Source organism: Bos indicus, chromosome 4 (genome assembly GCF_029378745.1).
Source record: "Bos indicus isolate NIAB-ARS_2022 breed Sahiwal x Tharparkar chromosome 4, NIAB-ARS_B.indTharparkar_mat_pri_1.0, whole genome shotgun sequence".
Classification (NCBI taxonomy): Eukaryota; Metazoa; Chordata; class Mammalia; order Artiodactyla; family Bovidae; genus Bos; species Bos indicus.
The window spans coordinates 32,077,137-32,092,148 of NC_091763.1; the positions used below are offsets into that span (position 1 = coordinate 32,077,137).

Consider the following 15,012-nt stretch of genomic DNA (forward strand, 5'->3'; position numbering starts at 1 on the left):
TACTTCATGCAGATTTGAAGGAGACTCACCAGTCCCCACCTACAGGCCGTGAACATGAAATAAGAGATCTGGGAGTTGTATTTTATACATCAGTATTATTATACCAGGAACCTGATTGATGCATTAAGCAATCAGCATTTCTTTAATTACTAAACAATAAACATTATCCAAAATATTCATACATTCAAATTCCCAATAAATCACAGATTTAACAAGTCAAAATTTCTCAGATACTCAAGCACTGATTACAAATTTATTTAAAATTATAGTGTCTAAATAATGGCTTAGGGACTTCACTGGAGGTCCAGTGGTTAAGAAACCACGTTTCCAATGCAGGGGACCTGAGTTTGACTCCTGGTCAGGGAACTAAGCTCCCACAGGCCACATGGTCAAAAAATAAAAGTAAATAAATGATTTAAAATCATAAATTAACATATCAGATTCTTATAAATGCTTTAAAAACCTATAATGAGGACAAAACATACACACATATGCTGATTATTAGCACTGAAGGATTTGGATAGGCAAATTGTTGCTTCTCAATTGGATTTGGAATTCAATTATACAGTTCTACTGCAAACCAGTGATCCTACCCCAAACCACAGGCTACTAAATTAAACCTCTATTATAGTCAAAACTCACTCTTACTTTTAATTAACTGCTTACTCCTTGGAAGAAAAGTTATGACGAACCTAGATAGCATATTGAAAAGCAGAGACATTACTTTGCCAACAAAGGTCCGTCTAGTCAAGGCTATGGTTTTTCCAGTGGTCATATATCAAGTGGTAACACAGGGCTGGTTCCTTCATTAATTACTGAGTCACATAGATTTTATATCTACATAAGAATGTCATATAGAAATAATGGCTGCTTTTAAAAATTATCCTTTAGCAAGACATAGAAATTGGAAAGGAAAAACTACCTGTTTTATTTACTATTTAATATCATTAATAAGTAAAAATTGAACAGATCTATTCATCTTCATCATTCTTTTGTCTTGTATCCATCTTTTTTCTTACATTTTATTTTAATCTTTTTCTTTTATCATTAGAAACTTAAAAAATAATAATTTGTGAATTTTTCAAAATTTTGACAAGTGCTAGTTGCTCAATCATGTTTGATTTTTTGTGACCCCCCCTGGACTGTAGCCCACCAGTCTCCACTGTCCATGGAATTCTCTAGGCAAGAATACTGAAGTGGGTTGCCATGCTCTTCTCCAGGGGATCTTCCCGAACCAGGGATCTGATCCAGAAGAACACAAGAACACCTTTAATATGGTGCCTATGCCCTTTTAGCACTAACTCAAATGTATTTTAAAGAATTCTTGTTTTCTGACAATAGAAGGATATTTTCTGACCCATTTCGATTTTTTTTCCTGTTTCTTATCTTGGAAACTGCTACAGTCCAAGGAGTCCAGTCTCCTTTTTGGTGGAGAAAATATCAAAGACCCAAATACTGGCACTGTAAGTACACACGAGAGTTAGTGGTGAGTGAGTGCTACTGCTGCTGGGGCACTGGAGAAGTCAGTGTCAGAAAACACGTTTTTGAAGTCTTGAGTTCATGCTCATTTCCCCATGTATTAAGTTGCTATGTCAGACTTTTCTTATAGGCTGGGGTTTTACTGACCCCTAAGACTCTCTACCATGTTTCTGCTAAAGAAAACATGCTAAACCCTAGAAAAACACATAAACTTAGCTTTCTAGATGCACAGAAGGTGGCTTGGTGGGAAGCTGCAAAACAAATATTTGTATGTTAATTCTAACTTATTTCCTTGTCCCAATCTTCTACATACAGTTATTCACATATGGCCAGAGAATGGAAGAGAGTCGGAAATCACAAAAATTTGGGAAAATCACTCAGAGACAGAATAAGGACAAGATATGAATCAGGAACAAGAAATCAAAGATTCTGTCTTAAACAATCTCCATTCCTGAGTTCGAACTGGGTTCCAACATTGGATGAAGTGAAATATTCATTCTAACCTCTCCCTTGGTGGTGACAGAGAGTCAGTGTTCTCTGAGAACACTGTAACTGTGGCTTAGGCTCCCCTGGAGCTTTCTCTAAAGCAGGAAACACAGTTTTCTTTTTTACTGTAGGAGGTTTTTCGCTTTGGCTATGAGAACCAAGTACCACTTGATTCTAAAGAGTTTTCCGCTTTTCAGCTCATTCCCCACTGAGCTTCCTTCCCTTAGTTGCACTTTCAGAACAAATTGCATCCTGCCTCACCCAGAGAACTGGAGCCATGACTAATGTCAGATCCTTGGATCTAAGCATTAAATACAGCTGCATCTGAGTTCAGAGTGAGGCATCCTCTTAGTCCCCATGTGAGGCAGCCCAGAGGGTGAAGGGAGCATAGTACCTTCCATGGATTGGTTGTGCCTTAACACAGAGCTCATGTGACTTGGGACCAATCTCTCTCTTAAAATCTAAATTATTTCTCGGACAATTGAATCAACATTTAAGTGCCCACCTCTTTCATACACATACACACGGACACAAACACGCACAAATACACGCACAAACACACCTCAAATAGTTAAATGCTTTTGTGCTATAATAAGATTCTTCCTAAAACTATATCACAGATTACCAGGTAAAGAATGGACTTGAATGACTTCTATACACTTTGTGATAATACTGTAGGGTCTATCAACCAATAATGATATTTCTGTCTTGAAAATGACTTCCTCTCTCCTTTTCTCTGTGAAGCAAGTCACAGTTAATGCCCATTAAGTAGAAAGTATGAAGTGTTCTATTCATTTCCCATGGCTGAGAAATCAATATTACCCCCAAAGAGAAGTTGTCCTTTAAGAACCACAAATGAACCAAATCTGGGGACACATTTGATTACTATTTCTTTGAATGATTTGTGGAAGACAAAATTTAGAGGACTCAGCCTCACAAATGGAGGAAGATGAGGAAATGTATAGAAGATTTTCACTAATCAAAGACATGAAGGTGAGGATTACAGGATACCTTACTGCCTTCAGTTCAGTCACTCAGTCGTGTCCAACTCTTTGCGACCCCACGAATCGCAGCACGCCAGGCCTCCCTGTCCATCACCAACTCCCAGAGTTCACCCAGACTCACGTCCATCGTGTTAGTGATGCCATCCAGCCATCTAATCCTCTGTCATCCCCTTCTCCTCCTGCCCCCAATCCCTGCAAGCATCAGAGTCTTTTCCAATGAGTCAACTCTTCGCATGAGGTGGCCAAAGTATTGGAGTTTCAGCCTCAGCATCAGTCCTTCCAATGAACACCCAGGACTGATCTCATTTAGGATGGACTGGTTGGATCTCCTTGAAATTTGAACAGGCAATTCACACACTCTGTTTAGTGCTAGGTAAAGTTTATAGACAAGAAGCATTAATGTTTATAGTCTAGTTAAGCTTGTATATGCTCACTTCATTTTACTGAGTGTTTGCCATGTTAGGACTAAGGATACAAAGGTAAGAAGGAAAAACAAAGCCCTGCCACCAGAATTTCACTTGGTCCTGACTTTACAAGCAGTTCTTTGACTCATTTCTTTTAAAAATTTATTTATTTTTAATTGAAGAATAATTACAATATTGTTTTGGTTTCTGCCATACATCAACATGGATCAGCCATAGGTATACATATGTCCCCTTCCTCTTGGGCCCCTCCCACCTCCCTCCCCATCCCACCCCTCTAGGTTGTTACAGAGCTCGAGCTGGGTTTGAGTTCCTGGAGTCATACAGCAAGTTCCCACTGGCTATTTATTTTATACGACTCTTGAATTTAAAAGCAGCAGCTTTGGTTGTGAAGGCAGCTAGAAGGGAACGATCATTTTGCCTAAAGAGCTCTCAATGGGGAATTACCTGGTGGATAATAGATGTTTCTGAGCAGCCAAAACCAATTTCACACGTTCCAAGTACTGAAAGTCACAGGATGAATCCCTAGGTGTGCCTCCTGGAGCCTTTACTCCTATTTTATATACAATTCTAGCCATGATGGTACGTGAAAATACTGGCTCCCTTAAAAAGACACATTTTGAGAACTTTCAAAGTTAATACTGGAGGGAGATTCTTCAGTATAGAGATGGAGTGGAACCATGCAGTCCTGGTTTACCCTCATCTAATTCTAGTAGCTTTGTTTTCAAGGTATATTTGACCAACACCCACAGCTGATAAAAGAGCAAATGGTGCCATAGCCCTAGAAAGTTGGAGGTTACCCTGAAGGATTTGATAAGGTGTTATGATTGTATAACCTTTAGAGACATTAACCCAGAAGATACTATGGTGTTATTACCCTGTAGAATGTTACCTGGGCTTGTATCTCACTTAGCCACATTTCCTTTTGCTAACTGTATACACATTTGTGTGTGTGTGAAGCAGGAAACCAACTCTGTTGTCTAATTGCTTAATTCCTGATTCCCTCACTAATAAAAATTAGATGCGTGAATGCTAAGTTGTTTTAGTCATGTCCAACTCTTTGTGACCCTATGGACTGTAGCCCTCCAAGATCCTCTGTCCATGGGATTCTCCAGGCAAGAATACTAGAGCAAGTTGCCATGCCCTGCTCCAGGGGATCTTCCCAACCCAGGGATCAAACCTGCATCCCTCATGTCTCCTGCATTGGCAGGCAGGTTCTTTACCACTAGCACCACCTGGGAAATCCAAAAATTAGATACATTCTAACAAATAACTTTGTTCAAGAATTTTGCTTTTAAAGTTCTGTATTCTCGTAGCTAAGTCGGTAAAGAATCTGCCTGCAGTGCAGGAGACCTGGGTTTGATCCCTGGGTTGGGAAGATCCTCTGGAGAAGGAAATGGCACCCCACTCCAGTATTCTTGTCTGGAGAATCTCATGGACAGAGGAGCCTGGCAGGCTACAGTCCATGGAGTTGCAAGAGTCGGACATGACTTAGCAACTAAACCACTACCATTGGCTTTTAAAGCTCTGTCGCACGCATAATCTGAGATACTTAGCTGCTCTTCAAAGACTGAGAGAATTTCAAGGATATCTCATCTATGTTACGTCTTAGCTCCTACCCCATCTACAGAAGGAGGCAACCATCTCAACATTCATCCCAGAGTATGTTTTATTGGTAGTTTTGATGGCTTTGTGGTTGGGACCAGGAGAGATGCATTCTTAGCTCATGGCAGCTGCTCAGGCCTCTCCTTCCCAGCCTCTCATCAGTTGACTGGCTCTATGAAGGACCTGATCAGGACCTTTTAGATACTTCAGTGTAAGTATCTAAATGTAACAAAGTGCCAAAACTCTGTGCCAAGAGACGTGTATCCAGAAGCATTTCTTAAAGAACACTGTAATATTTGTAACTCCCATATATTTGCTGTTTCTATTAGGGCTTCCCTGGTAGCTCAGATGGTGAAGAATCTGCCTGCAACACAACAGACTGGGTTCAATCCTTATTTGTTTCCCTAAAACAAATGTTAAAACTTCAAATAAGAAGAGCTTATGTTGAGGGATCATGAGAATAATTTTTCCTTTTTAATTTATGTTCTTCCTCTATAAATAAGCACTGTTAGCAGTTTGATTTATAGTTTGGTTTCCAGACAGTTTTTCTATGTATTTTCATTATGTTCTGCTATCTTTCCATATCATAGGCTGTCTCTTTGAACCACTTCCTCACAGTGATGAAAGATTTTTGCAAAAGACTTTGAATGTTGGTACAACAATGGGTACTTGAAAATTGTGCTCAACCTATTTGGGGATTTAGAAAAGAATTGCTTGTAATTTTTCTGTTTTGTCTATTGTTGGAGAGATTTATGGAATATGGGGAAAGGCTGGTGAAAACATGGAGAAGACGATAGAAAAGAAACTTAGAGAAGCTGGCAAGAGTTACTTAGAAAGTCTGGTCTGTAAGTCTCCAGTGAGAAGGGGGTGTGGAAGCAGAATTCTCACTGACTTTTTAGGGTCGCTCCCATCTGTGTATTTGTCAGGGAGAGGAGAGGGCGGTGACAAATGGTGAGGACAGACAGAAGTGCAGGAGAACACAACTGTCCTTAAAAACATCAGAGTGAGTGCAGCTGAGAAACTGAGAAAAGAGTATCAGATGGCTATTCCAGGTGAGCTGGACGAAGATGCTTGTTACCAAACTCAGCTTTGGGTGTTCACTGCTCTAAAGCCAGTACTGGAGAGGAAAGCGTTGATTGGAAAAGGAAAGCTTGCCTTTATTTAGGAGGCCAGCAACTTGGGGAAAAGGCAGACTTGTATCCCAGTACCAACTCCAAAGATTCTGCTTGGCCATGAAAATTTTTCACTCAGAAGACCTGAGTGATGGTCTTTGATGGATTTCAGGCAAGTACCTGTGCGAATTATAAGCATTTGAAGGTGGTCAGGCCGAGTCATATTGGGTGCACATCCAGTTAGTGTTTATAGCAGAGAAAGTTTATTCATGAGGCAACCAAGCAAGGAGATGGGAGAACAAGTCTTAGATCTGCCCTCTGGAAGGCAAAGTATTTATGGGATATTAAAGCAGGGTGGGGCTTGCCTGGTGGCTCAGTGGTAAAGGATCCACCTGCCAATACAGGAGACATGGGTTCGACCCCTGATTCCAGAAGATCCCACATGCTGCAGAGCAACTAAGCCTGTGAGCCACAACCACTGGCCTGTGTTCTAGAGCCCAGGAGCTGCAGCTATTGAAGCCTGAGCACCCCAGAGCCCATGCTCTGCAACAACAGAAGCCACCACAATGAGAAGCCTGCAAGCAGAAACTCGGGAGTAGCCCCTGCTGGCCTCAACTAGAGAAAAGCCTGCTGAGTGAGCAAGGCCCAGCACAGCCAAAAATAAATAAATAAAATAAATTTTTTTAAATAGCAGGGTGGTTTTAGGGGTGGGGAAAGGTGATTGGAGGTAGGGAATCATTCTGCAGAGGTGTTTCTGGGTTACGTGCTTCTTCATGGGATACATGTTCAAAAATGGTGCAGTTTTTAGCCTCCTGATGTCAAAAGGTCATTCGCTGGACACCTGAGCAGGCCCAGTCTGGGGGCTGGTGGTCCGAACCACTCTTGACCAGTTTGAACTGGGTAAGAATCAACTCTAGGTTTCTAGAAAACAACTTAAATCCACTTGTCACCATAGTGACCCATACATTAGAGACATTATCTATAGGGGTGGTTAAGGAGCCCTATAATATATTATCTGGGTTACATGAAGCTTGGAGGGTAGACAATTAATAAAAACAACAACAACAAAAAAGAAAAACAACTCATTTACTAATTAGTGAAGGGAGGTTACAAACAGAGAGGGTTTTAATAAGCTATTCCCTTATCTACTGTTTTGTAAGACACACTTGGGGTTTAAGATGCCAGTTTTGGTTAACCCTATAGGGTACAGTTTCAATTTCACATGACAACAAATTGTGCATTTCTCCTTTGTACAAAGAGAACAGCCATCGCCTGGGCTAGGGTCTGTGGCATAATTACAGCCACTCTGTTAGGTTGGCCTGGGTCAGTAGACAGCAATCCTGAGGTTCAGGGTCAGCAAGAGCAGTGACAGTGCCGATGGTCTCTGGGTAACAACAGCTTGGGCTGGTCAGGGCATGCCTTCGGTCTGCTCGGGTTTCAGAAGGCTGTGTACCAGGCATTTCAATAAACAAAGCAACAACAGCACATTTTGGAGTGTTATAGCATCAGGGCCGTTCTGTGGAATCTCTGACCTCAAGGGGGCACACTGAGTTTTGGGTTTAAGAAGGAAGAATAATAGCTAGACAGACAAAATATTTGGACATGAATCAGAATGCCTGGGGCTTCTTGTATATACAGTTCTTGGGGAGTAAAACTCAAAAAAAACTGGACTTCCTGCAGTCATGCATGCCACACTAAATTGTATAATACAGGGAAGCATGACTGGCAAGGATCATATGAGGCCATGCTTATCCAGATCACTCTGAATACTTCATTTTTTGCTTCTGCTGAATTCTTTTCCTCCTCAGGGTCAAATCTGTATTTTCCCTAGTTGAGTATTCTTTTCTTGTTGGCCTTGTCCTGTGTCTTCAATGACTTACTGGATATTTTATGCATATATTATCTCACACTTAATTTGCCTAAAACTCACCTTAACAAACCATGCTTGTAGCTGAAATTCAGCTTCTGTAACCTAGTACCAAACTGAATCTCAGAGACAGAGCTTCGGGTGAAATAGAAAAGAATAGCTTTATTGCTTTGCAAGGCAAGGGAAAGCAGAGCAGACTAATGCCCTCAGAACTATGTGGTGGCTCCAGAGGAGGTAATGAGTTTTATAGTAACTGTTCAAAGAGGTGGGTGTGATCAGCTCATAGCCATTCTTCTGATTGGTTGGTGATGAGGTAATTGGGAGTCAGCATTGTCAATCTTCTGGTCCAACCAATCTGGGATCTACATGCTTCTGGGATGCACACGGTTAACTTTTTCTGGTAGGGATTTCAGTATCTGCAAAATAGCTCAAAGATATTGCTGTGTATATTCATTGAGGGGGGAAACCAGGATCCTGCCACAAGGCTGTGCTATTGTTTCTTGATTGTTCTTTTCCTGTTTCTGCATTTCCTCCCTTCGTTGATTAGCAACTCTTTGAACCTGCCCCTAGATGATGCTGTGAAAGTGCTGCACTCAATATGCCAGCAAATTTGGAAAACTCAGCAGCGGCCGCAGGACTGGAAAACGTCAGTTTTCATTCCGATCCCAAAGAAAGGCAATGCCAAAGAATGTTCAAACTACTGCACAATTTGCACTCATCTCACATGCTAGTAAAGTAATACTCAAAATTCTCCAAGCCAGGCTTCAGCAATATGTGAACCATGAACTTCCTGATGTTCAAGCTGGTTTTAGAAAAGGCAGAGGAACCAGAGATCAAATTGCCAACATCTGCTGGATCATGGAAAAAGCAAGAGAGTTCCAGAAAAACATCTCTTTCTGCTTTATTGACTATGCCAAAACATCTCTTTCTGCTTTATTGACTATGCCAAAGCCTTTGACTGTGTGGATCACAATAAACTGTGGAAAATTCTGAAAGAGATGGGAATACCAGACCACCTGATCTGCCTCTTGAGAAACCTGTATGCAGGTCAGGAAGTAATAGTTAGAACTGGACATGGAATAACAGACTGGTCCCAAGAAAAGGAGTTCGCCAAGGCTGTATATTGTCACCCTGCTTATTTAACTTATATGCAGAGTACATTATGAGAAACGCTGGGCTGGAAGAAGCACAAGCCGGAATCAAGATTGCTGGAAGAAATATCAGTAACCTCAGATATGCAGATGATACCACCCTTATGGCAGAAAGTGAAGAGGAACTCAAAAGCCTCTTGATGAAAGTGAAAGTGGAGAGTGAAAAAGTTGGCTTAAAGCTCAACATTCAGAAAACTAAGATCATGGCATCCAGTCCCATCACTTCATGGGAAATAGATGGGAAAACAGTGGAAACAGTGTCAGACTTTATTTTTTGGGCTCCAAAATCACTGCAGATGGTGACTGCAGCCGTGAAATTAAAAGACGCTTACTCCTTGGAAGGAAAGTTATGACCAACCTAGATAGCATATTGAAAAGCAGAGACATTACTTTGCCAACAAAGGTCCGTCTAATCAAGGCTATGGTTTTTCCAGTGGTCATGTATGGATGCGAGAGTTGGACTGTGAAGAAAGCTGAGCACTGAAGAATTGATGCTTTTGAACTGTGGTGTTGGAAAAGACTCTTGAGAGTCCCTTGGACCGCAAGGAGATCCAACCAGTCCATTCTGAAGGAGATCAGCCCTGGGTGTTCTTTGGAAGGAATGATGCTGAAGCTGAAACTCCAGTACTTTGGCCACCTCATGCAAAGAGTTGACTCGTTGGAAAAGACTCTGATGCTGGGAGGGATTGGGGGCAGGAGGAAAAGGGGACGACAGAGGATGAGATGACTGGATGGCATCACTGACTCAATAGACATGAGTTTGAGTGAATTCTGGGAGTTGGTGATGGACAGGGAGGCCTGGTGTGCTGCGATTCATGGGGTCGCAGAGTCGGACACGACTGTGCAACTGAACTGAACTGAACTGAACTGAACCTTCCCTTGGGAACTCAGGGAAGGTGATGGAAGCTGTATGAAAACTATTTCCTACAAACAAGAAATGCACAGAAAGACTTTTGTGCCCTGAAGACCCACAGGGTCCTGCTTGGTTTCATGCTTAAAAATCAATAAGAAAAAAAATATCCAAAAGAAAAATGAACAGAGGACATAGACAATATAGAAAATGCATGAAAGAATAAATATAAATGACCAATAAACATGAAAAAATGTTCAATCTCATTAGGAATTTCTAAAACAACACACACAAAAATCACTTTTTTGCCTGTCATACTGATAAAGGTTTCTAAAACCTAGAGTTCCACTGTCATAATGTTGCAGAGAAAAGGAAAAGAGGAATGAGGTTTTTTTTTTCCCTTTCCTGAGAACAAAGAAGATAAAACAGTGAGCAGGCCTGAACATCCCTAGTTTTTTAACTTCTGCATGTCTTTAAGTTTGCTTTTCTGCCCCCTAACTTTGCAGGAGTTACAATTCATATTTTCTTCTTTGATTCTATGCTAAATACACCCCCTATCTGGTGTTTACCCTTACAACCCTTCCCCTTGTAGTTACCACAGAGCCACTGAACTGCCAGACTCAGATGCCCGGTTATTGACACCAGTTTACGACTATCTCTGAAACACTGCAAGAGGAAGAAATCAAGATGCTGTCACCTTTGTTCCTCATCACTGATCCTGAATGCGAGCCCTTGCCTTGTATAAGCCCCTAGACTCCTCGTGGAGGGGGAAGCACAGTTCTTGAGGCATGAGTCTACTGTGTTCCCTTCTCTGCAGGCTGAGAATAATAGCCATCTTTCTATTTATTCAAACTCTTGTCTCCGCATTTTTCATTTGGCCTCAGTGGGCAGAGAAGGCAAAGATTTTGGCTGGCAACAATGATCCAGATTTAAAGCTCTTTTTTGATTCCAACGTCTCCAAGCCTGAAGTCAGTTTTCTGGTCTGCCTGGGATTCTTCCCTCCAGGTGAATGATCCTTCCATTCTTTACAAAAGAAACTAAGGAGGTTTTCAGACATTTAGAAAAGCTAAGAAACTTCAAAATGACATCTACAATAGCAAATTATACCTAATCAAGTTTCAAGCAATAGGGATAAGCCTTCTCCAAACACTTAACATATAAGTATACTTGAGATTTTTCTCTGAGAAGGACACATTACTTATTTCCCAAAGTAGTATTGCCAGGGATCCTATTTCAGGAGAGGGCAGGGGGATGGTTTATAGAACTGGTTTCTGAGGAACACATTTTGGGAAATTCTGGATTAAATAACAATAGTTAATATTGTCAACTCAGTAAGTAATACTCTTTGCCTTGCTCTGGCACCAAGCTAAGTGTTACAAGAAGCACATTGACTAAAACCACCCACCCTGGCCAGGCACCATAGTAACTATTTGCATGAGTTATTTTACAGCAGGAGGTCCTGATAAGGAACATGGAAGTAATAAGCCACCACCAACCAGGAAAATGAAGTGAAAGCCACTCAGTCATGTCTAACTCTTTGTAACCCCATGGACTGTAGCCCGCCAGGCTTCTCTGTCCATAGAATTCTCCAGGCAAGAATACTGAAGTGGGTCTCCATTCCCTTCTCCAGGGGATCTTCCTGACCCAGGGGTCAAACCTGGGTCTCTTGCATTTCAGGCAGATTCTTTATCATCTGAGCCACCAGGGAAGCCATATGAGACACCAGGGAAGCCCCACCAACTGGAAAAGTTCGGGAAAGGTCAAAAGGATACGCCACTATGACCTCCCAGAATACTTCTCACTGACATCCATCTCGGCTGAGCAATGCACGCACCATCAGGAAGGATTCTGAGTCAGAATGATTGGCCAAAGACAACCCGGAAACTAACCCCATCACCATAAAACCTGAGACTGTGAGCCACGTGGCACAGCAGTTCTCCTGTCTTCCCTTACCCTACTGCTCTCCCCCCGGGTACCCCAATAAAATCTCTTGCTTTGTCGGCACATGTGTCTCCTCAGACAATTCATTTCCAAGTGTTAGACAAGCGCCCCCTTTCGGGCCCAGGAAGGGGTTCTCCTTCTCACAAAGTAAGTATCTTTGCAAACCTTATAACAGTTCCATGGTAAGTTTTATTTTTACAGATAAGGAGACTTAAACACAAGAGAGGTTAAGCAACTTGTTCAAAGTTGGTAGTCTAGAGAGTGGCATACTTGACTTTGCATCCAGGCAAGCCTTCTGCCTAACCTCTGTGCTATATAAGTTTCATGGTCTCTTTAAGCTCTCAATCCTAAGGCTCTTCCATGACCTTTAGTGTTACGTATTCTGCAGAATATGAAAGGACTTTTTCCAACATCAAGTAGAGAGGATGCTATTCCTTGTTTCCTCTGCCTTATTACAGAACAGCATTCTACTTCATCGCCTACATTTCTGCCTTTGAATCCAGAATCCTTGGTGTCTTCCAAGGCCTTAGAGTAAGAAGACAGGTTTCCACTTACTTTCAATTACAAAAAATGTTTAAATATACTCATTCTTCACTATTCTAGGTCATTTAATAAAGTAAACAAAATTTTCCTCTAATTCCATTAGGGGATAAATGGTTTCTATGTTCAGGGTCCACTCTAAAGTCTCAAATTACAGTTGATTCTTTAACAACAGGGGTCTGAACTGAGTACTTACACAATCATTTTTATTTTAATAAGTATATGCAGTACTACGTGATCCACAATTGGTTGAATCACCTGTTGCAGAACCACGGATATGGAGGGTTCACTATGGGATTCTGAGCATTTGTGGATTTTGGTATCCCAACAGCTTCTGGAACCAACCCCCTGAAAATACTCAAGGATGACTGTCTTGACTAGTTAAAACAGAAGATCTGAGAACATTTAGATTTAAAAAAAATTACAAGGTACACAGAGGTATAAATGTCTTATTCTTTTCTAAGAATGCTTAGAATTTTTTTTTTTTTTGGCTGCACCTTCATCCACCAGGGATCCAACCAGCACCCCAGGTGGAAGCAGTGGAAGCACAGTTATAACCATGGACCACTGGGAAAGTCCCTTTCTAAAGCATTTTTTTGCTTAGATTTTTGTTTGTTTTTGGAGGGCCTTATAAGCCACTTGCTCTTTCATTTGAGTTATACTATATTGCTTTCTCCTAATCAAGAGAAAGTATAATGCTTTGATAGAGTCAATTATTTTACTTAAAGCATGTTTCTATGTATTCCTATATGCATGCATGCATGCTAAGTCGCTTCAGTAGTGTCTGACTCTGTGCGACCTTATGGACAGCAGCCCATCAGGCTCCTCTGTCCACGGGATTTTTCAGGGAAGAATACTGGAGTGGGTTGCCATTTCCTTCTTCCATATTCCTATATTGACCTAGGTAGAAAATTAAAGGGATATGTATAAGTTTTCAAAATGTAAATTTCAAATCTTATATTACAGATATTATATGCTAGAAATAATATGATTTATTGCTACAAAAAGCATCTCATGAGTTTTATGATTTCTTGAAGTGAAGTGAAGTGAACTCGCTCAGTCGTGTCCGACTCTTTGCGACCCCGTGGACTGTAGCCGGCCAGGCTCTTCTGTCCATGGGATTCTCCAGGCAAGAATTCGGGAGTGGGTTGCCATTTCCTTCTCCAGGGTATCTTCCCAACCCAGGGATCGAACCCTGGTCTCCCGCATGGCAGGCAGATGCTTTATCCTCTGAGCCACCAGGGAATTCCCTTATGATTACCTGGGGAAGCCTAATTGGAGATTTCTGGAGCTGACACCTGATCTTAGTTTCAAACACTGAGAAGTAAACCAGCCTAAGCAGGCAGGCATTCCACATCAAGGAAACACCGATGGGGACTGTGTATCCTTGCTTTATGACTCCCAAGCAAATAAACTTTATTCTCCATGCAATAAACCTTTAACTTGCAGTACGTGGTAGTCTCCTCCCATTTAATATTGAGCGCATACAGCATGTCATCTTCTGATACAGCAGTGAAGAAACACCAATGCTGGTCCTTATGGAGTTTACGCTAACGGGACGCTGTTTAATGCCTTCACACGCTAGTAAAGTAATGCTCAAAATTCTCCAAGCCAGGCTTCAGCATATATGTGAACCGTGAACTTCCTGATGTTCAAGCTGGTTTTAGAAAAGGCAGAGGAACCAGAGATCAAATTGCCAACATCCGCTGGATCATGGAAAAAGCAAGAGAGTTCCAGAAAAACATCTCTTTCTGCTTTATTGACTATGCCAAAGCCTTTGTGTGGATCACAATAAACTGTGGAAAATTCTGAAAGAGATGGGAATACCAGACCACCTGATCTGCCTCTTGAGAAATCTGTATGCAGGTCAGGAAGCAACAGTTAGAACTGGACATGGAACAACAGACTGGTTCCAAATAGGAAAAGGAGTACATCAACGCTGTATATTGTCACCCTGCTTATTTAACTTATATGCAGAGTACATTATGAGAAACGCTGGACTGGAAGAAACACAAGCTGGAATCAAGATTGCCGGGAGAAATATCAATAACCTCAGATATGCAGATGACACCATCCTTATGGCAGAAAGTGAAGAGGAACTAAAAAGCCTCTTGATGAAAGTGAAAGTGGAGAGTGAAAAAGTTGGCTTAAAGCTCAACATTCAGAAAACTAAGATCATGGCATCCAGTCCCATCACTTCATGGGAAATAGACGGGAAAACAGTGGAAACAGTGTCAGACTTTATTTTTCTGGGCTCCAAAATCACTACAGATGGTGACTGCAGCCATGAAATTAAAAGACGCTTACTCTTTGGAAGGAAAGTTATGACCAACCTAGATAGCATATTGAAAAGCAGAGACATTACTTTGCCAACGAAGGTTCGTCTGGTCAAGGCTATGGTTTTTCCTGTGGTCATGTATTGAGAGTTGGACTGTGAAGAAGGCTGAGCGCCAAAGAATGATGCTTTTGAACTGTGGTGTGGGAGAAGACTCTTGAGAGTCCCCTGGACTGCAAGGAGATCCAACCAGTCCATTCTGAAAGAGATCAGCCCTGGA

General features: G+C 41.5%; 1 protein-coding gene across 2 annotated transcripts in view; it reads right to left on the reverse strand.

Annotated features, from left to right (window-relative positions):
• HYCC1 (hyccin PI4KA lipid kinase complex subunit 1) overlaps positions 1 to 15,012 on the reverse strand; it is a 214,983-nt gene that overhangs the window by 138,440 nt on the left and 61,531 nt on the right. The gene's annotated exons all lie outside the window — the stretch shown is intronic.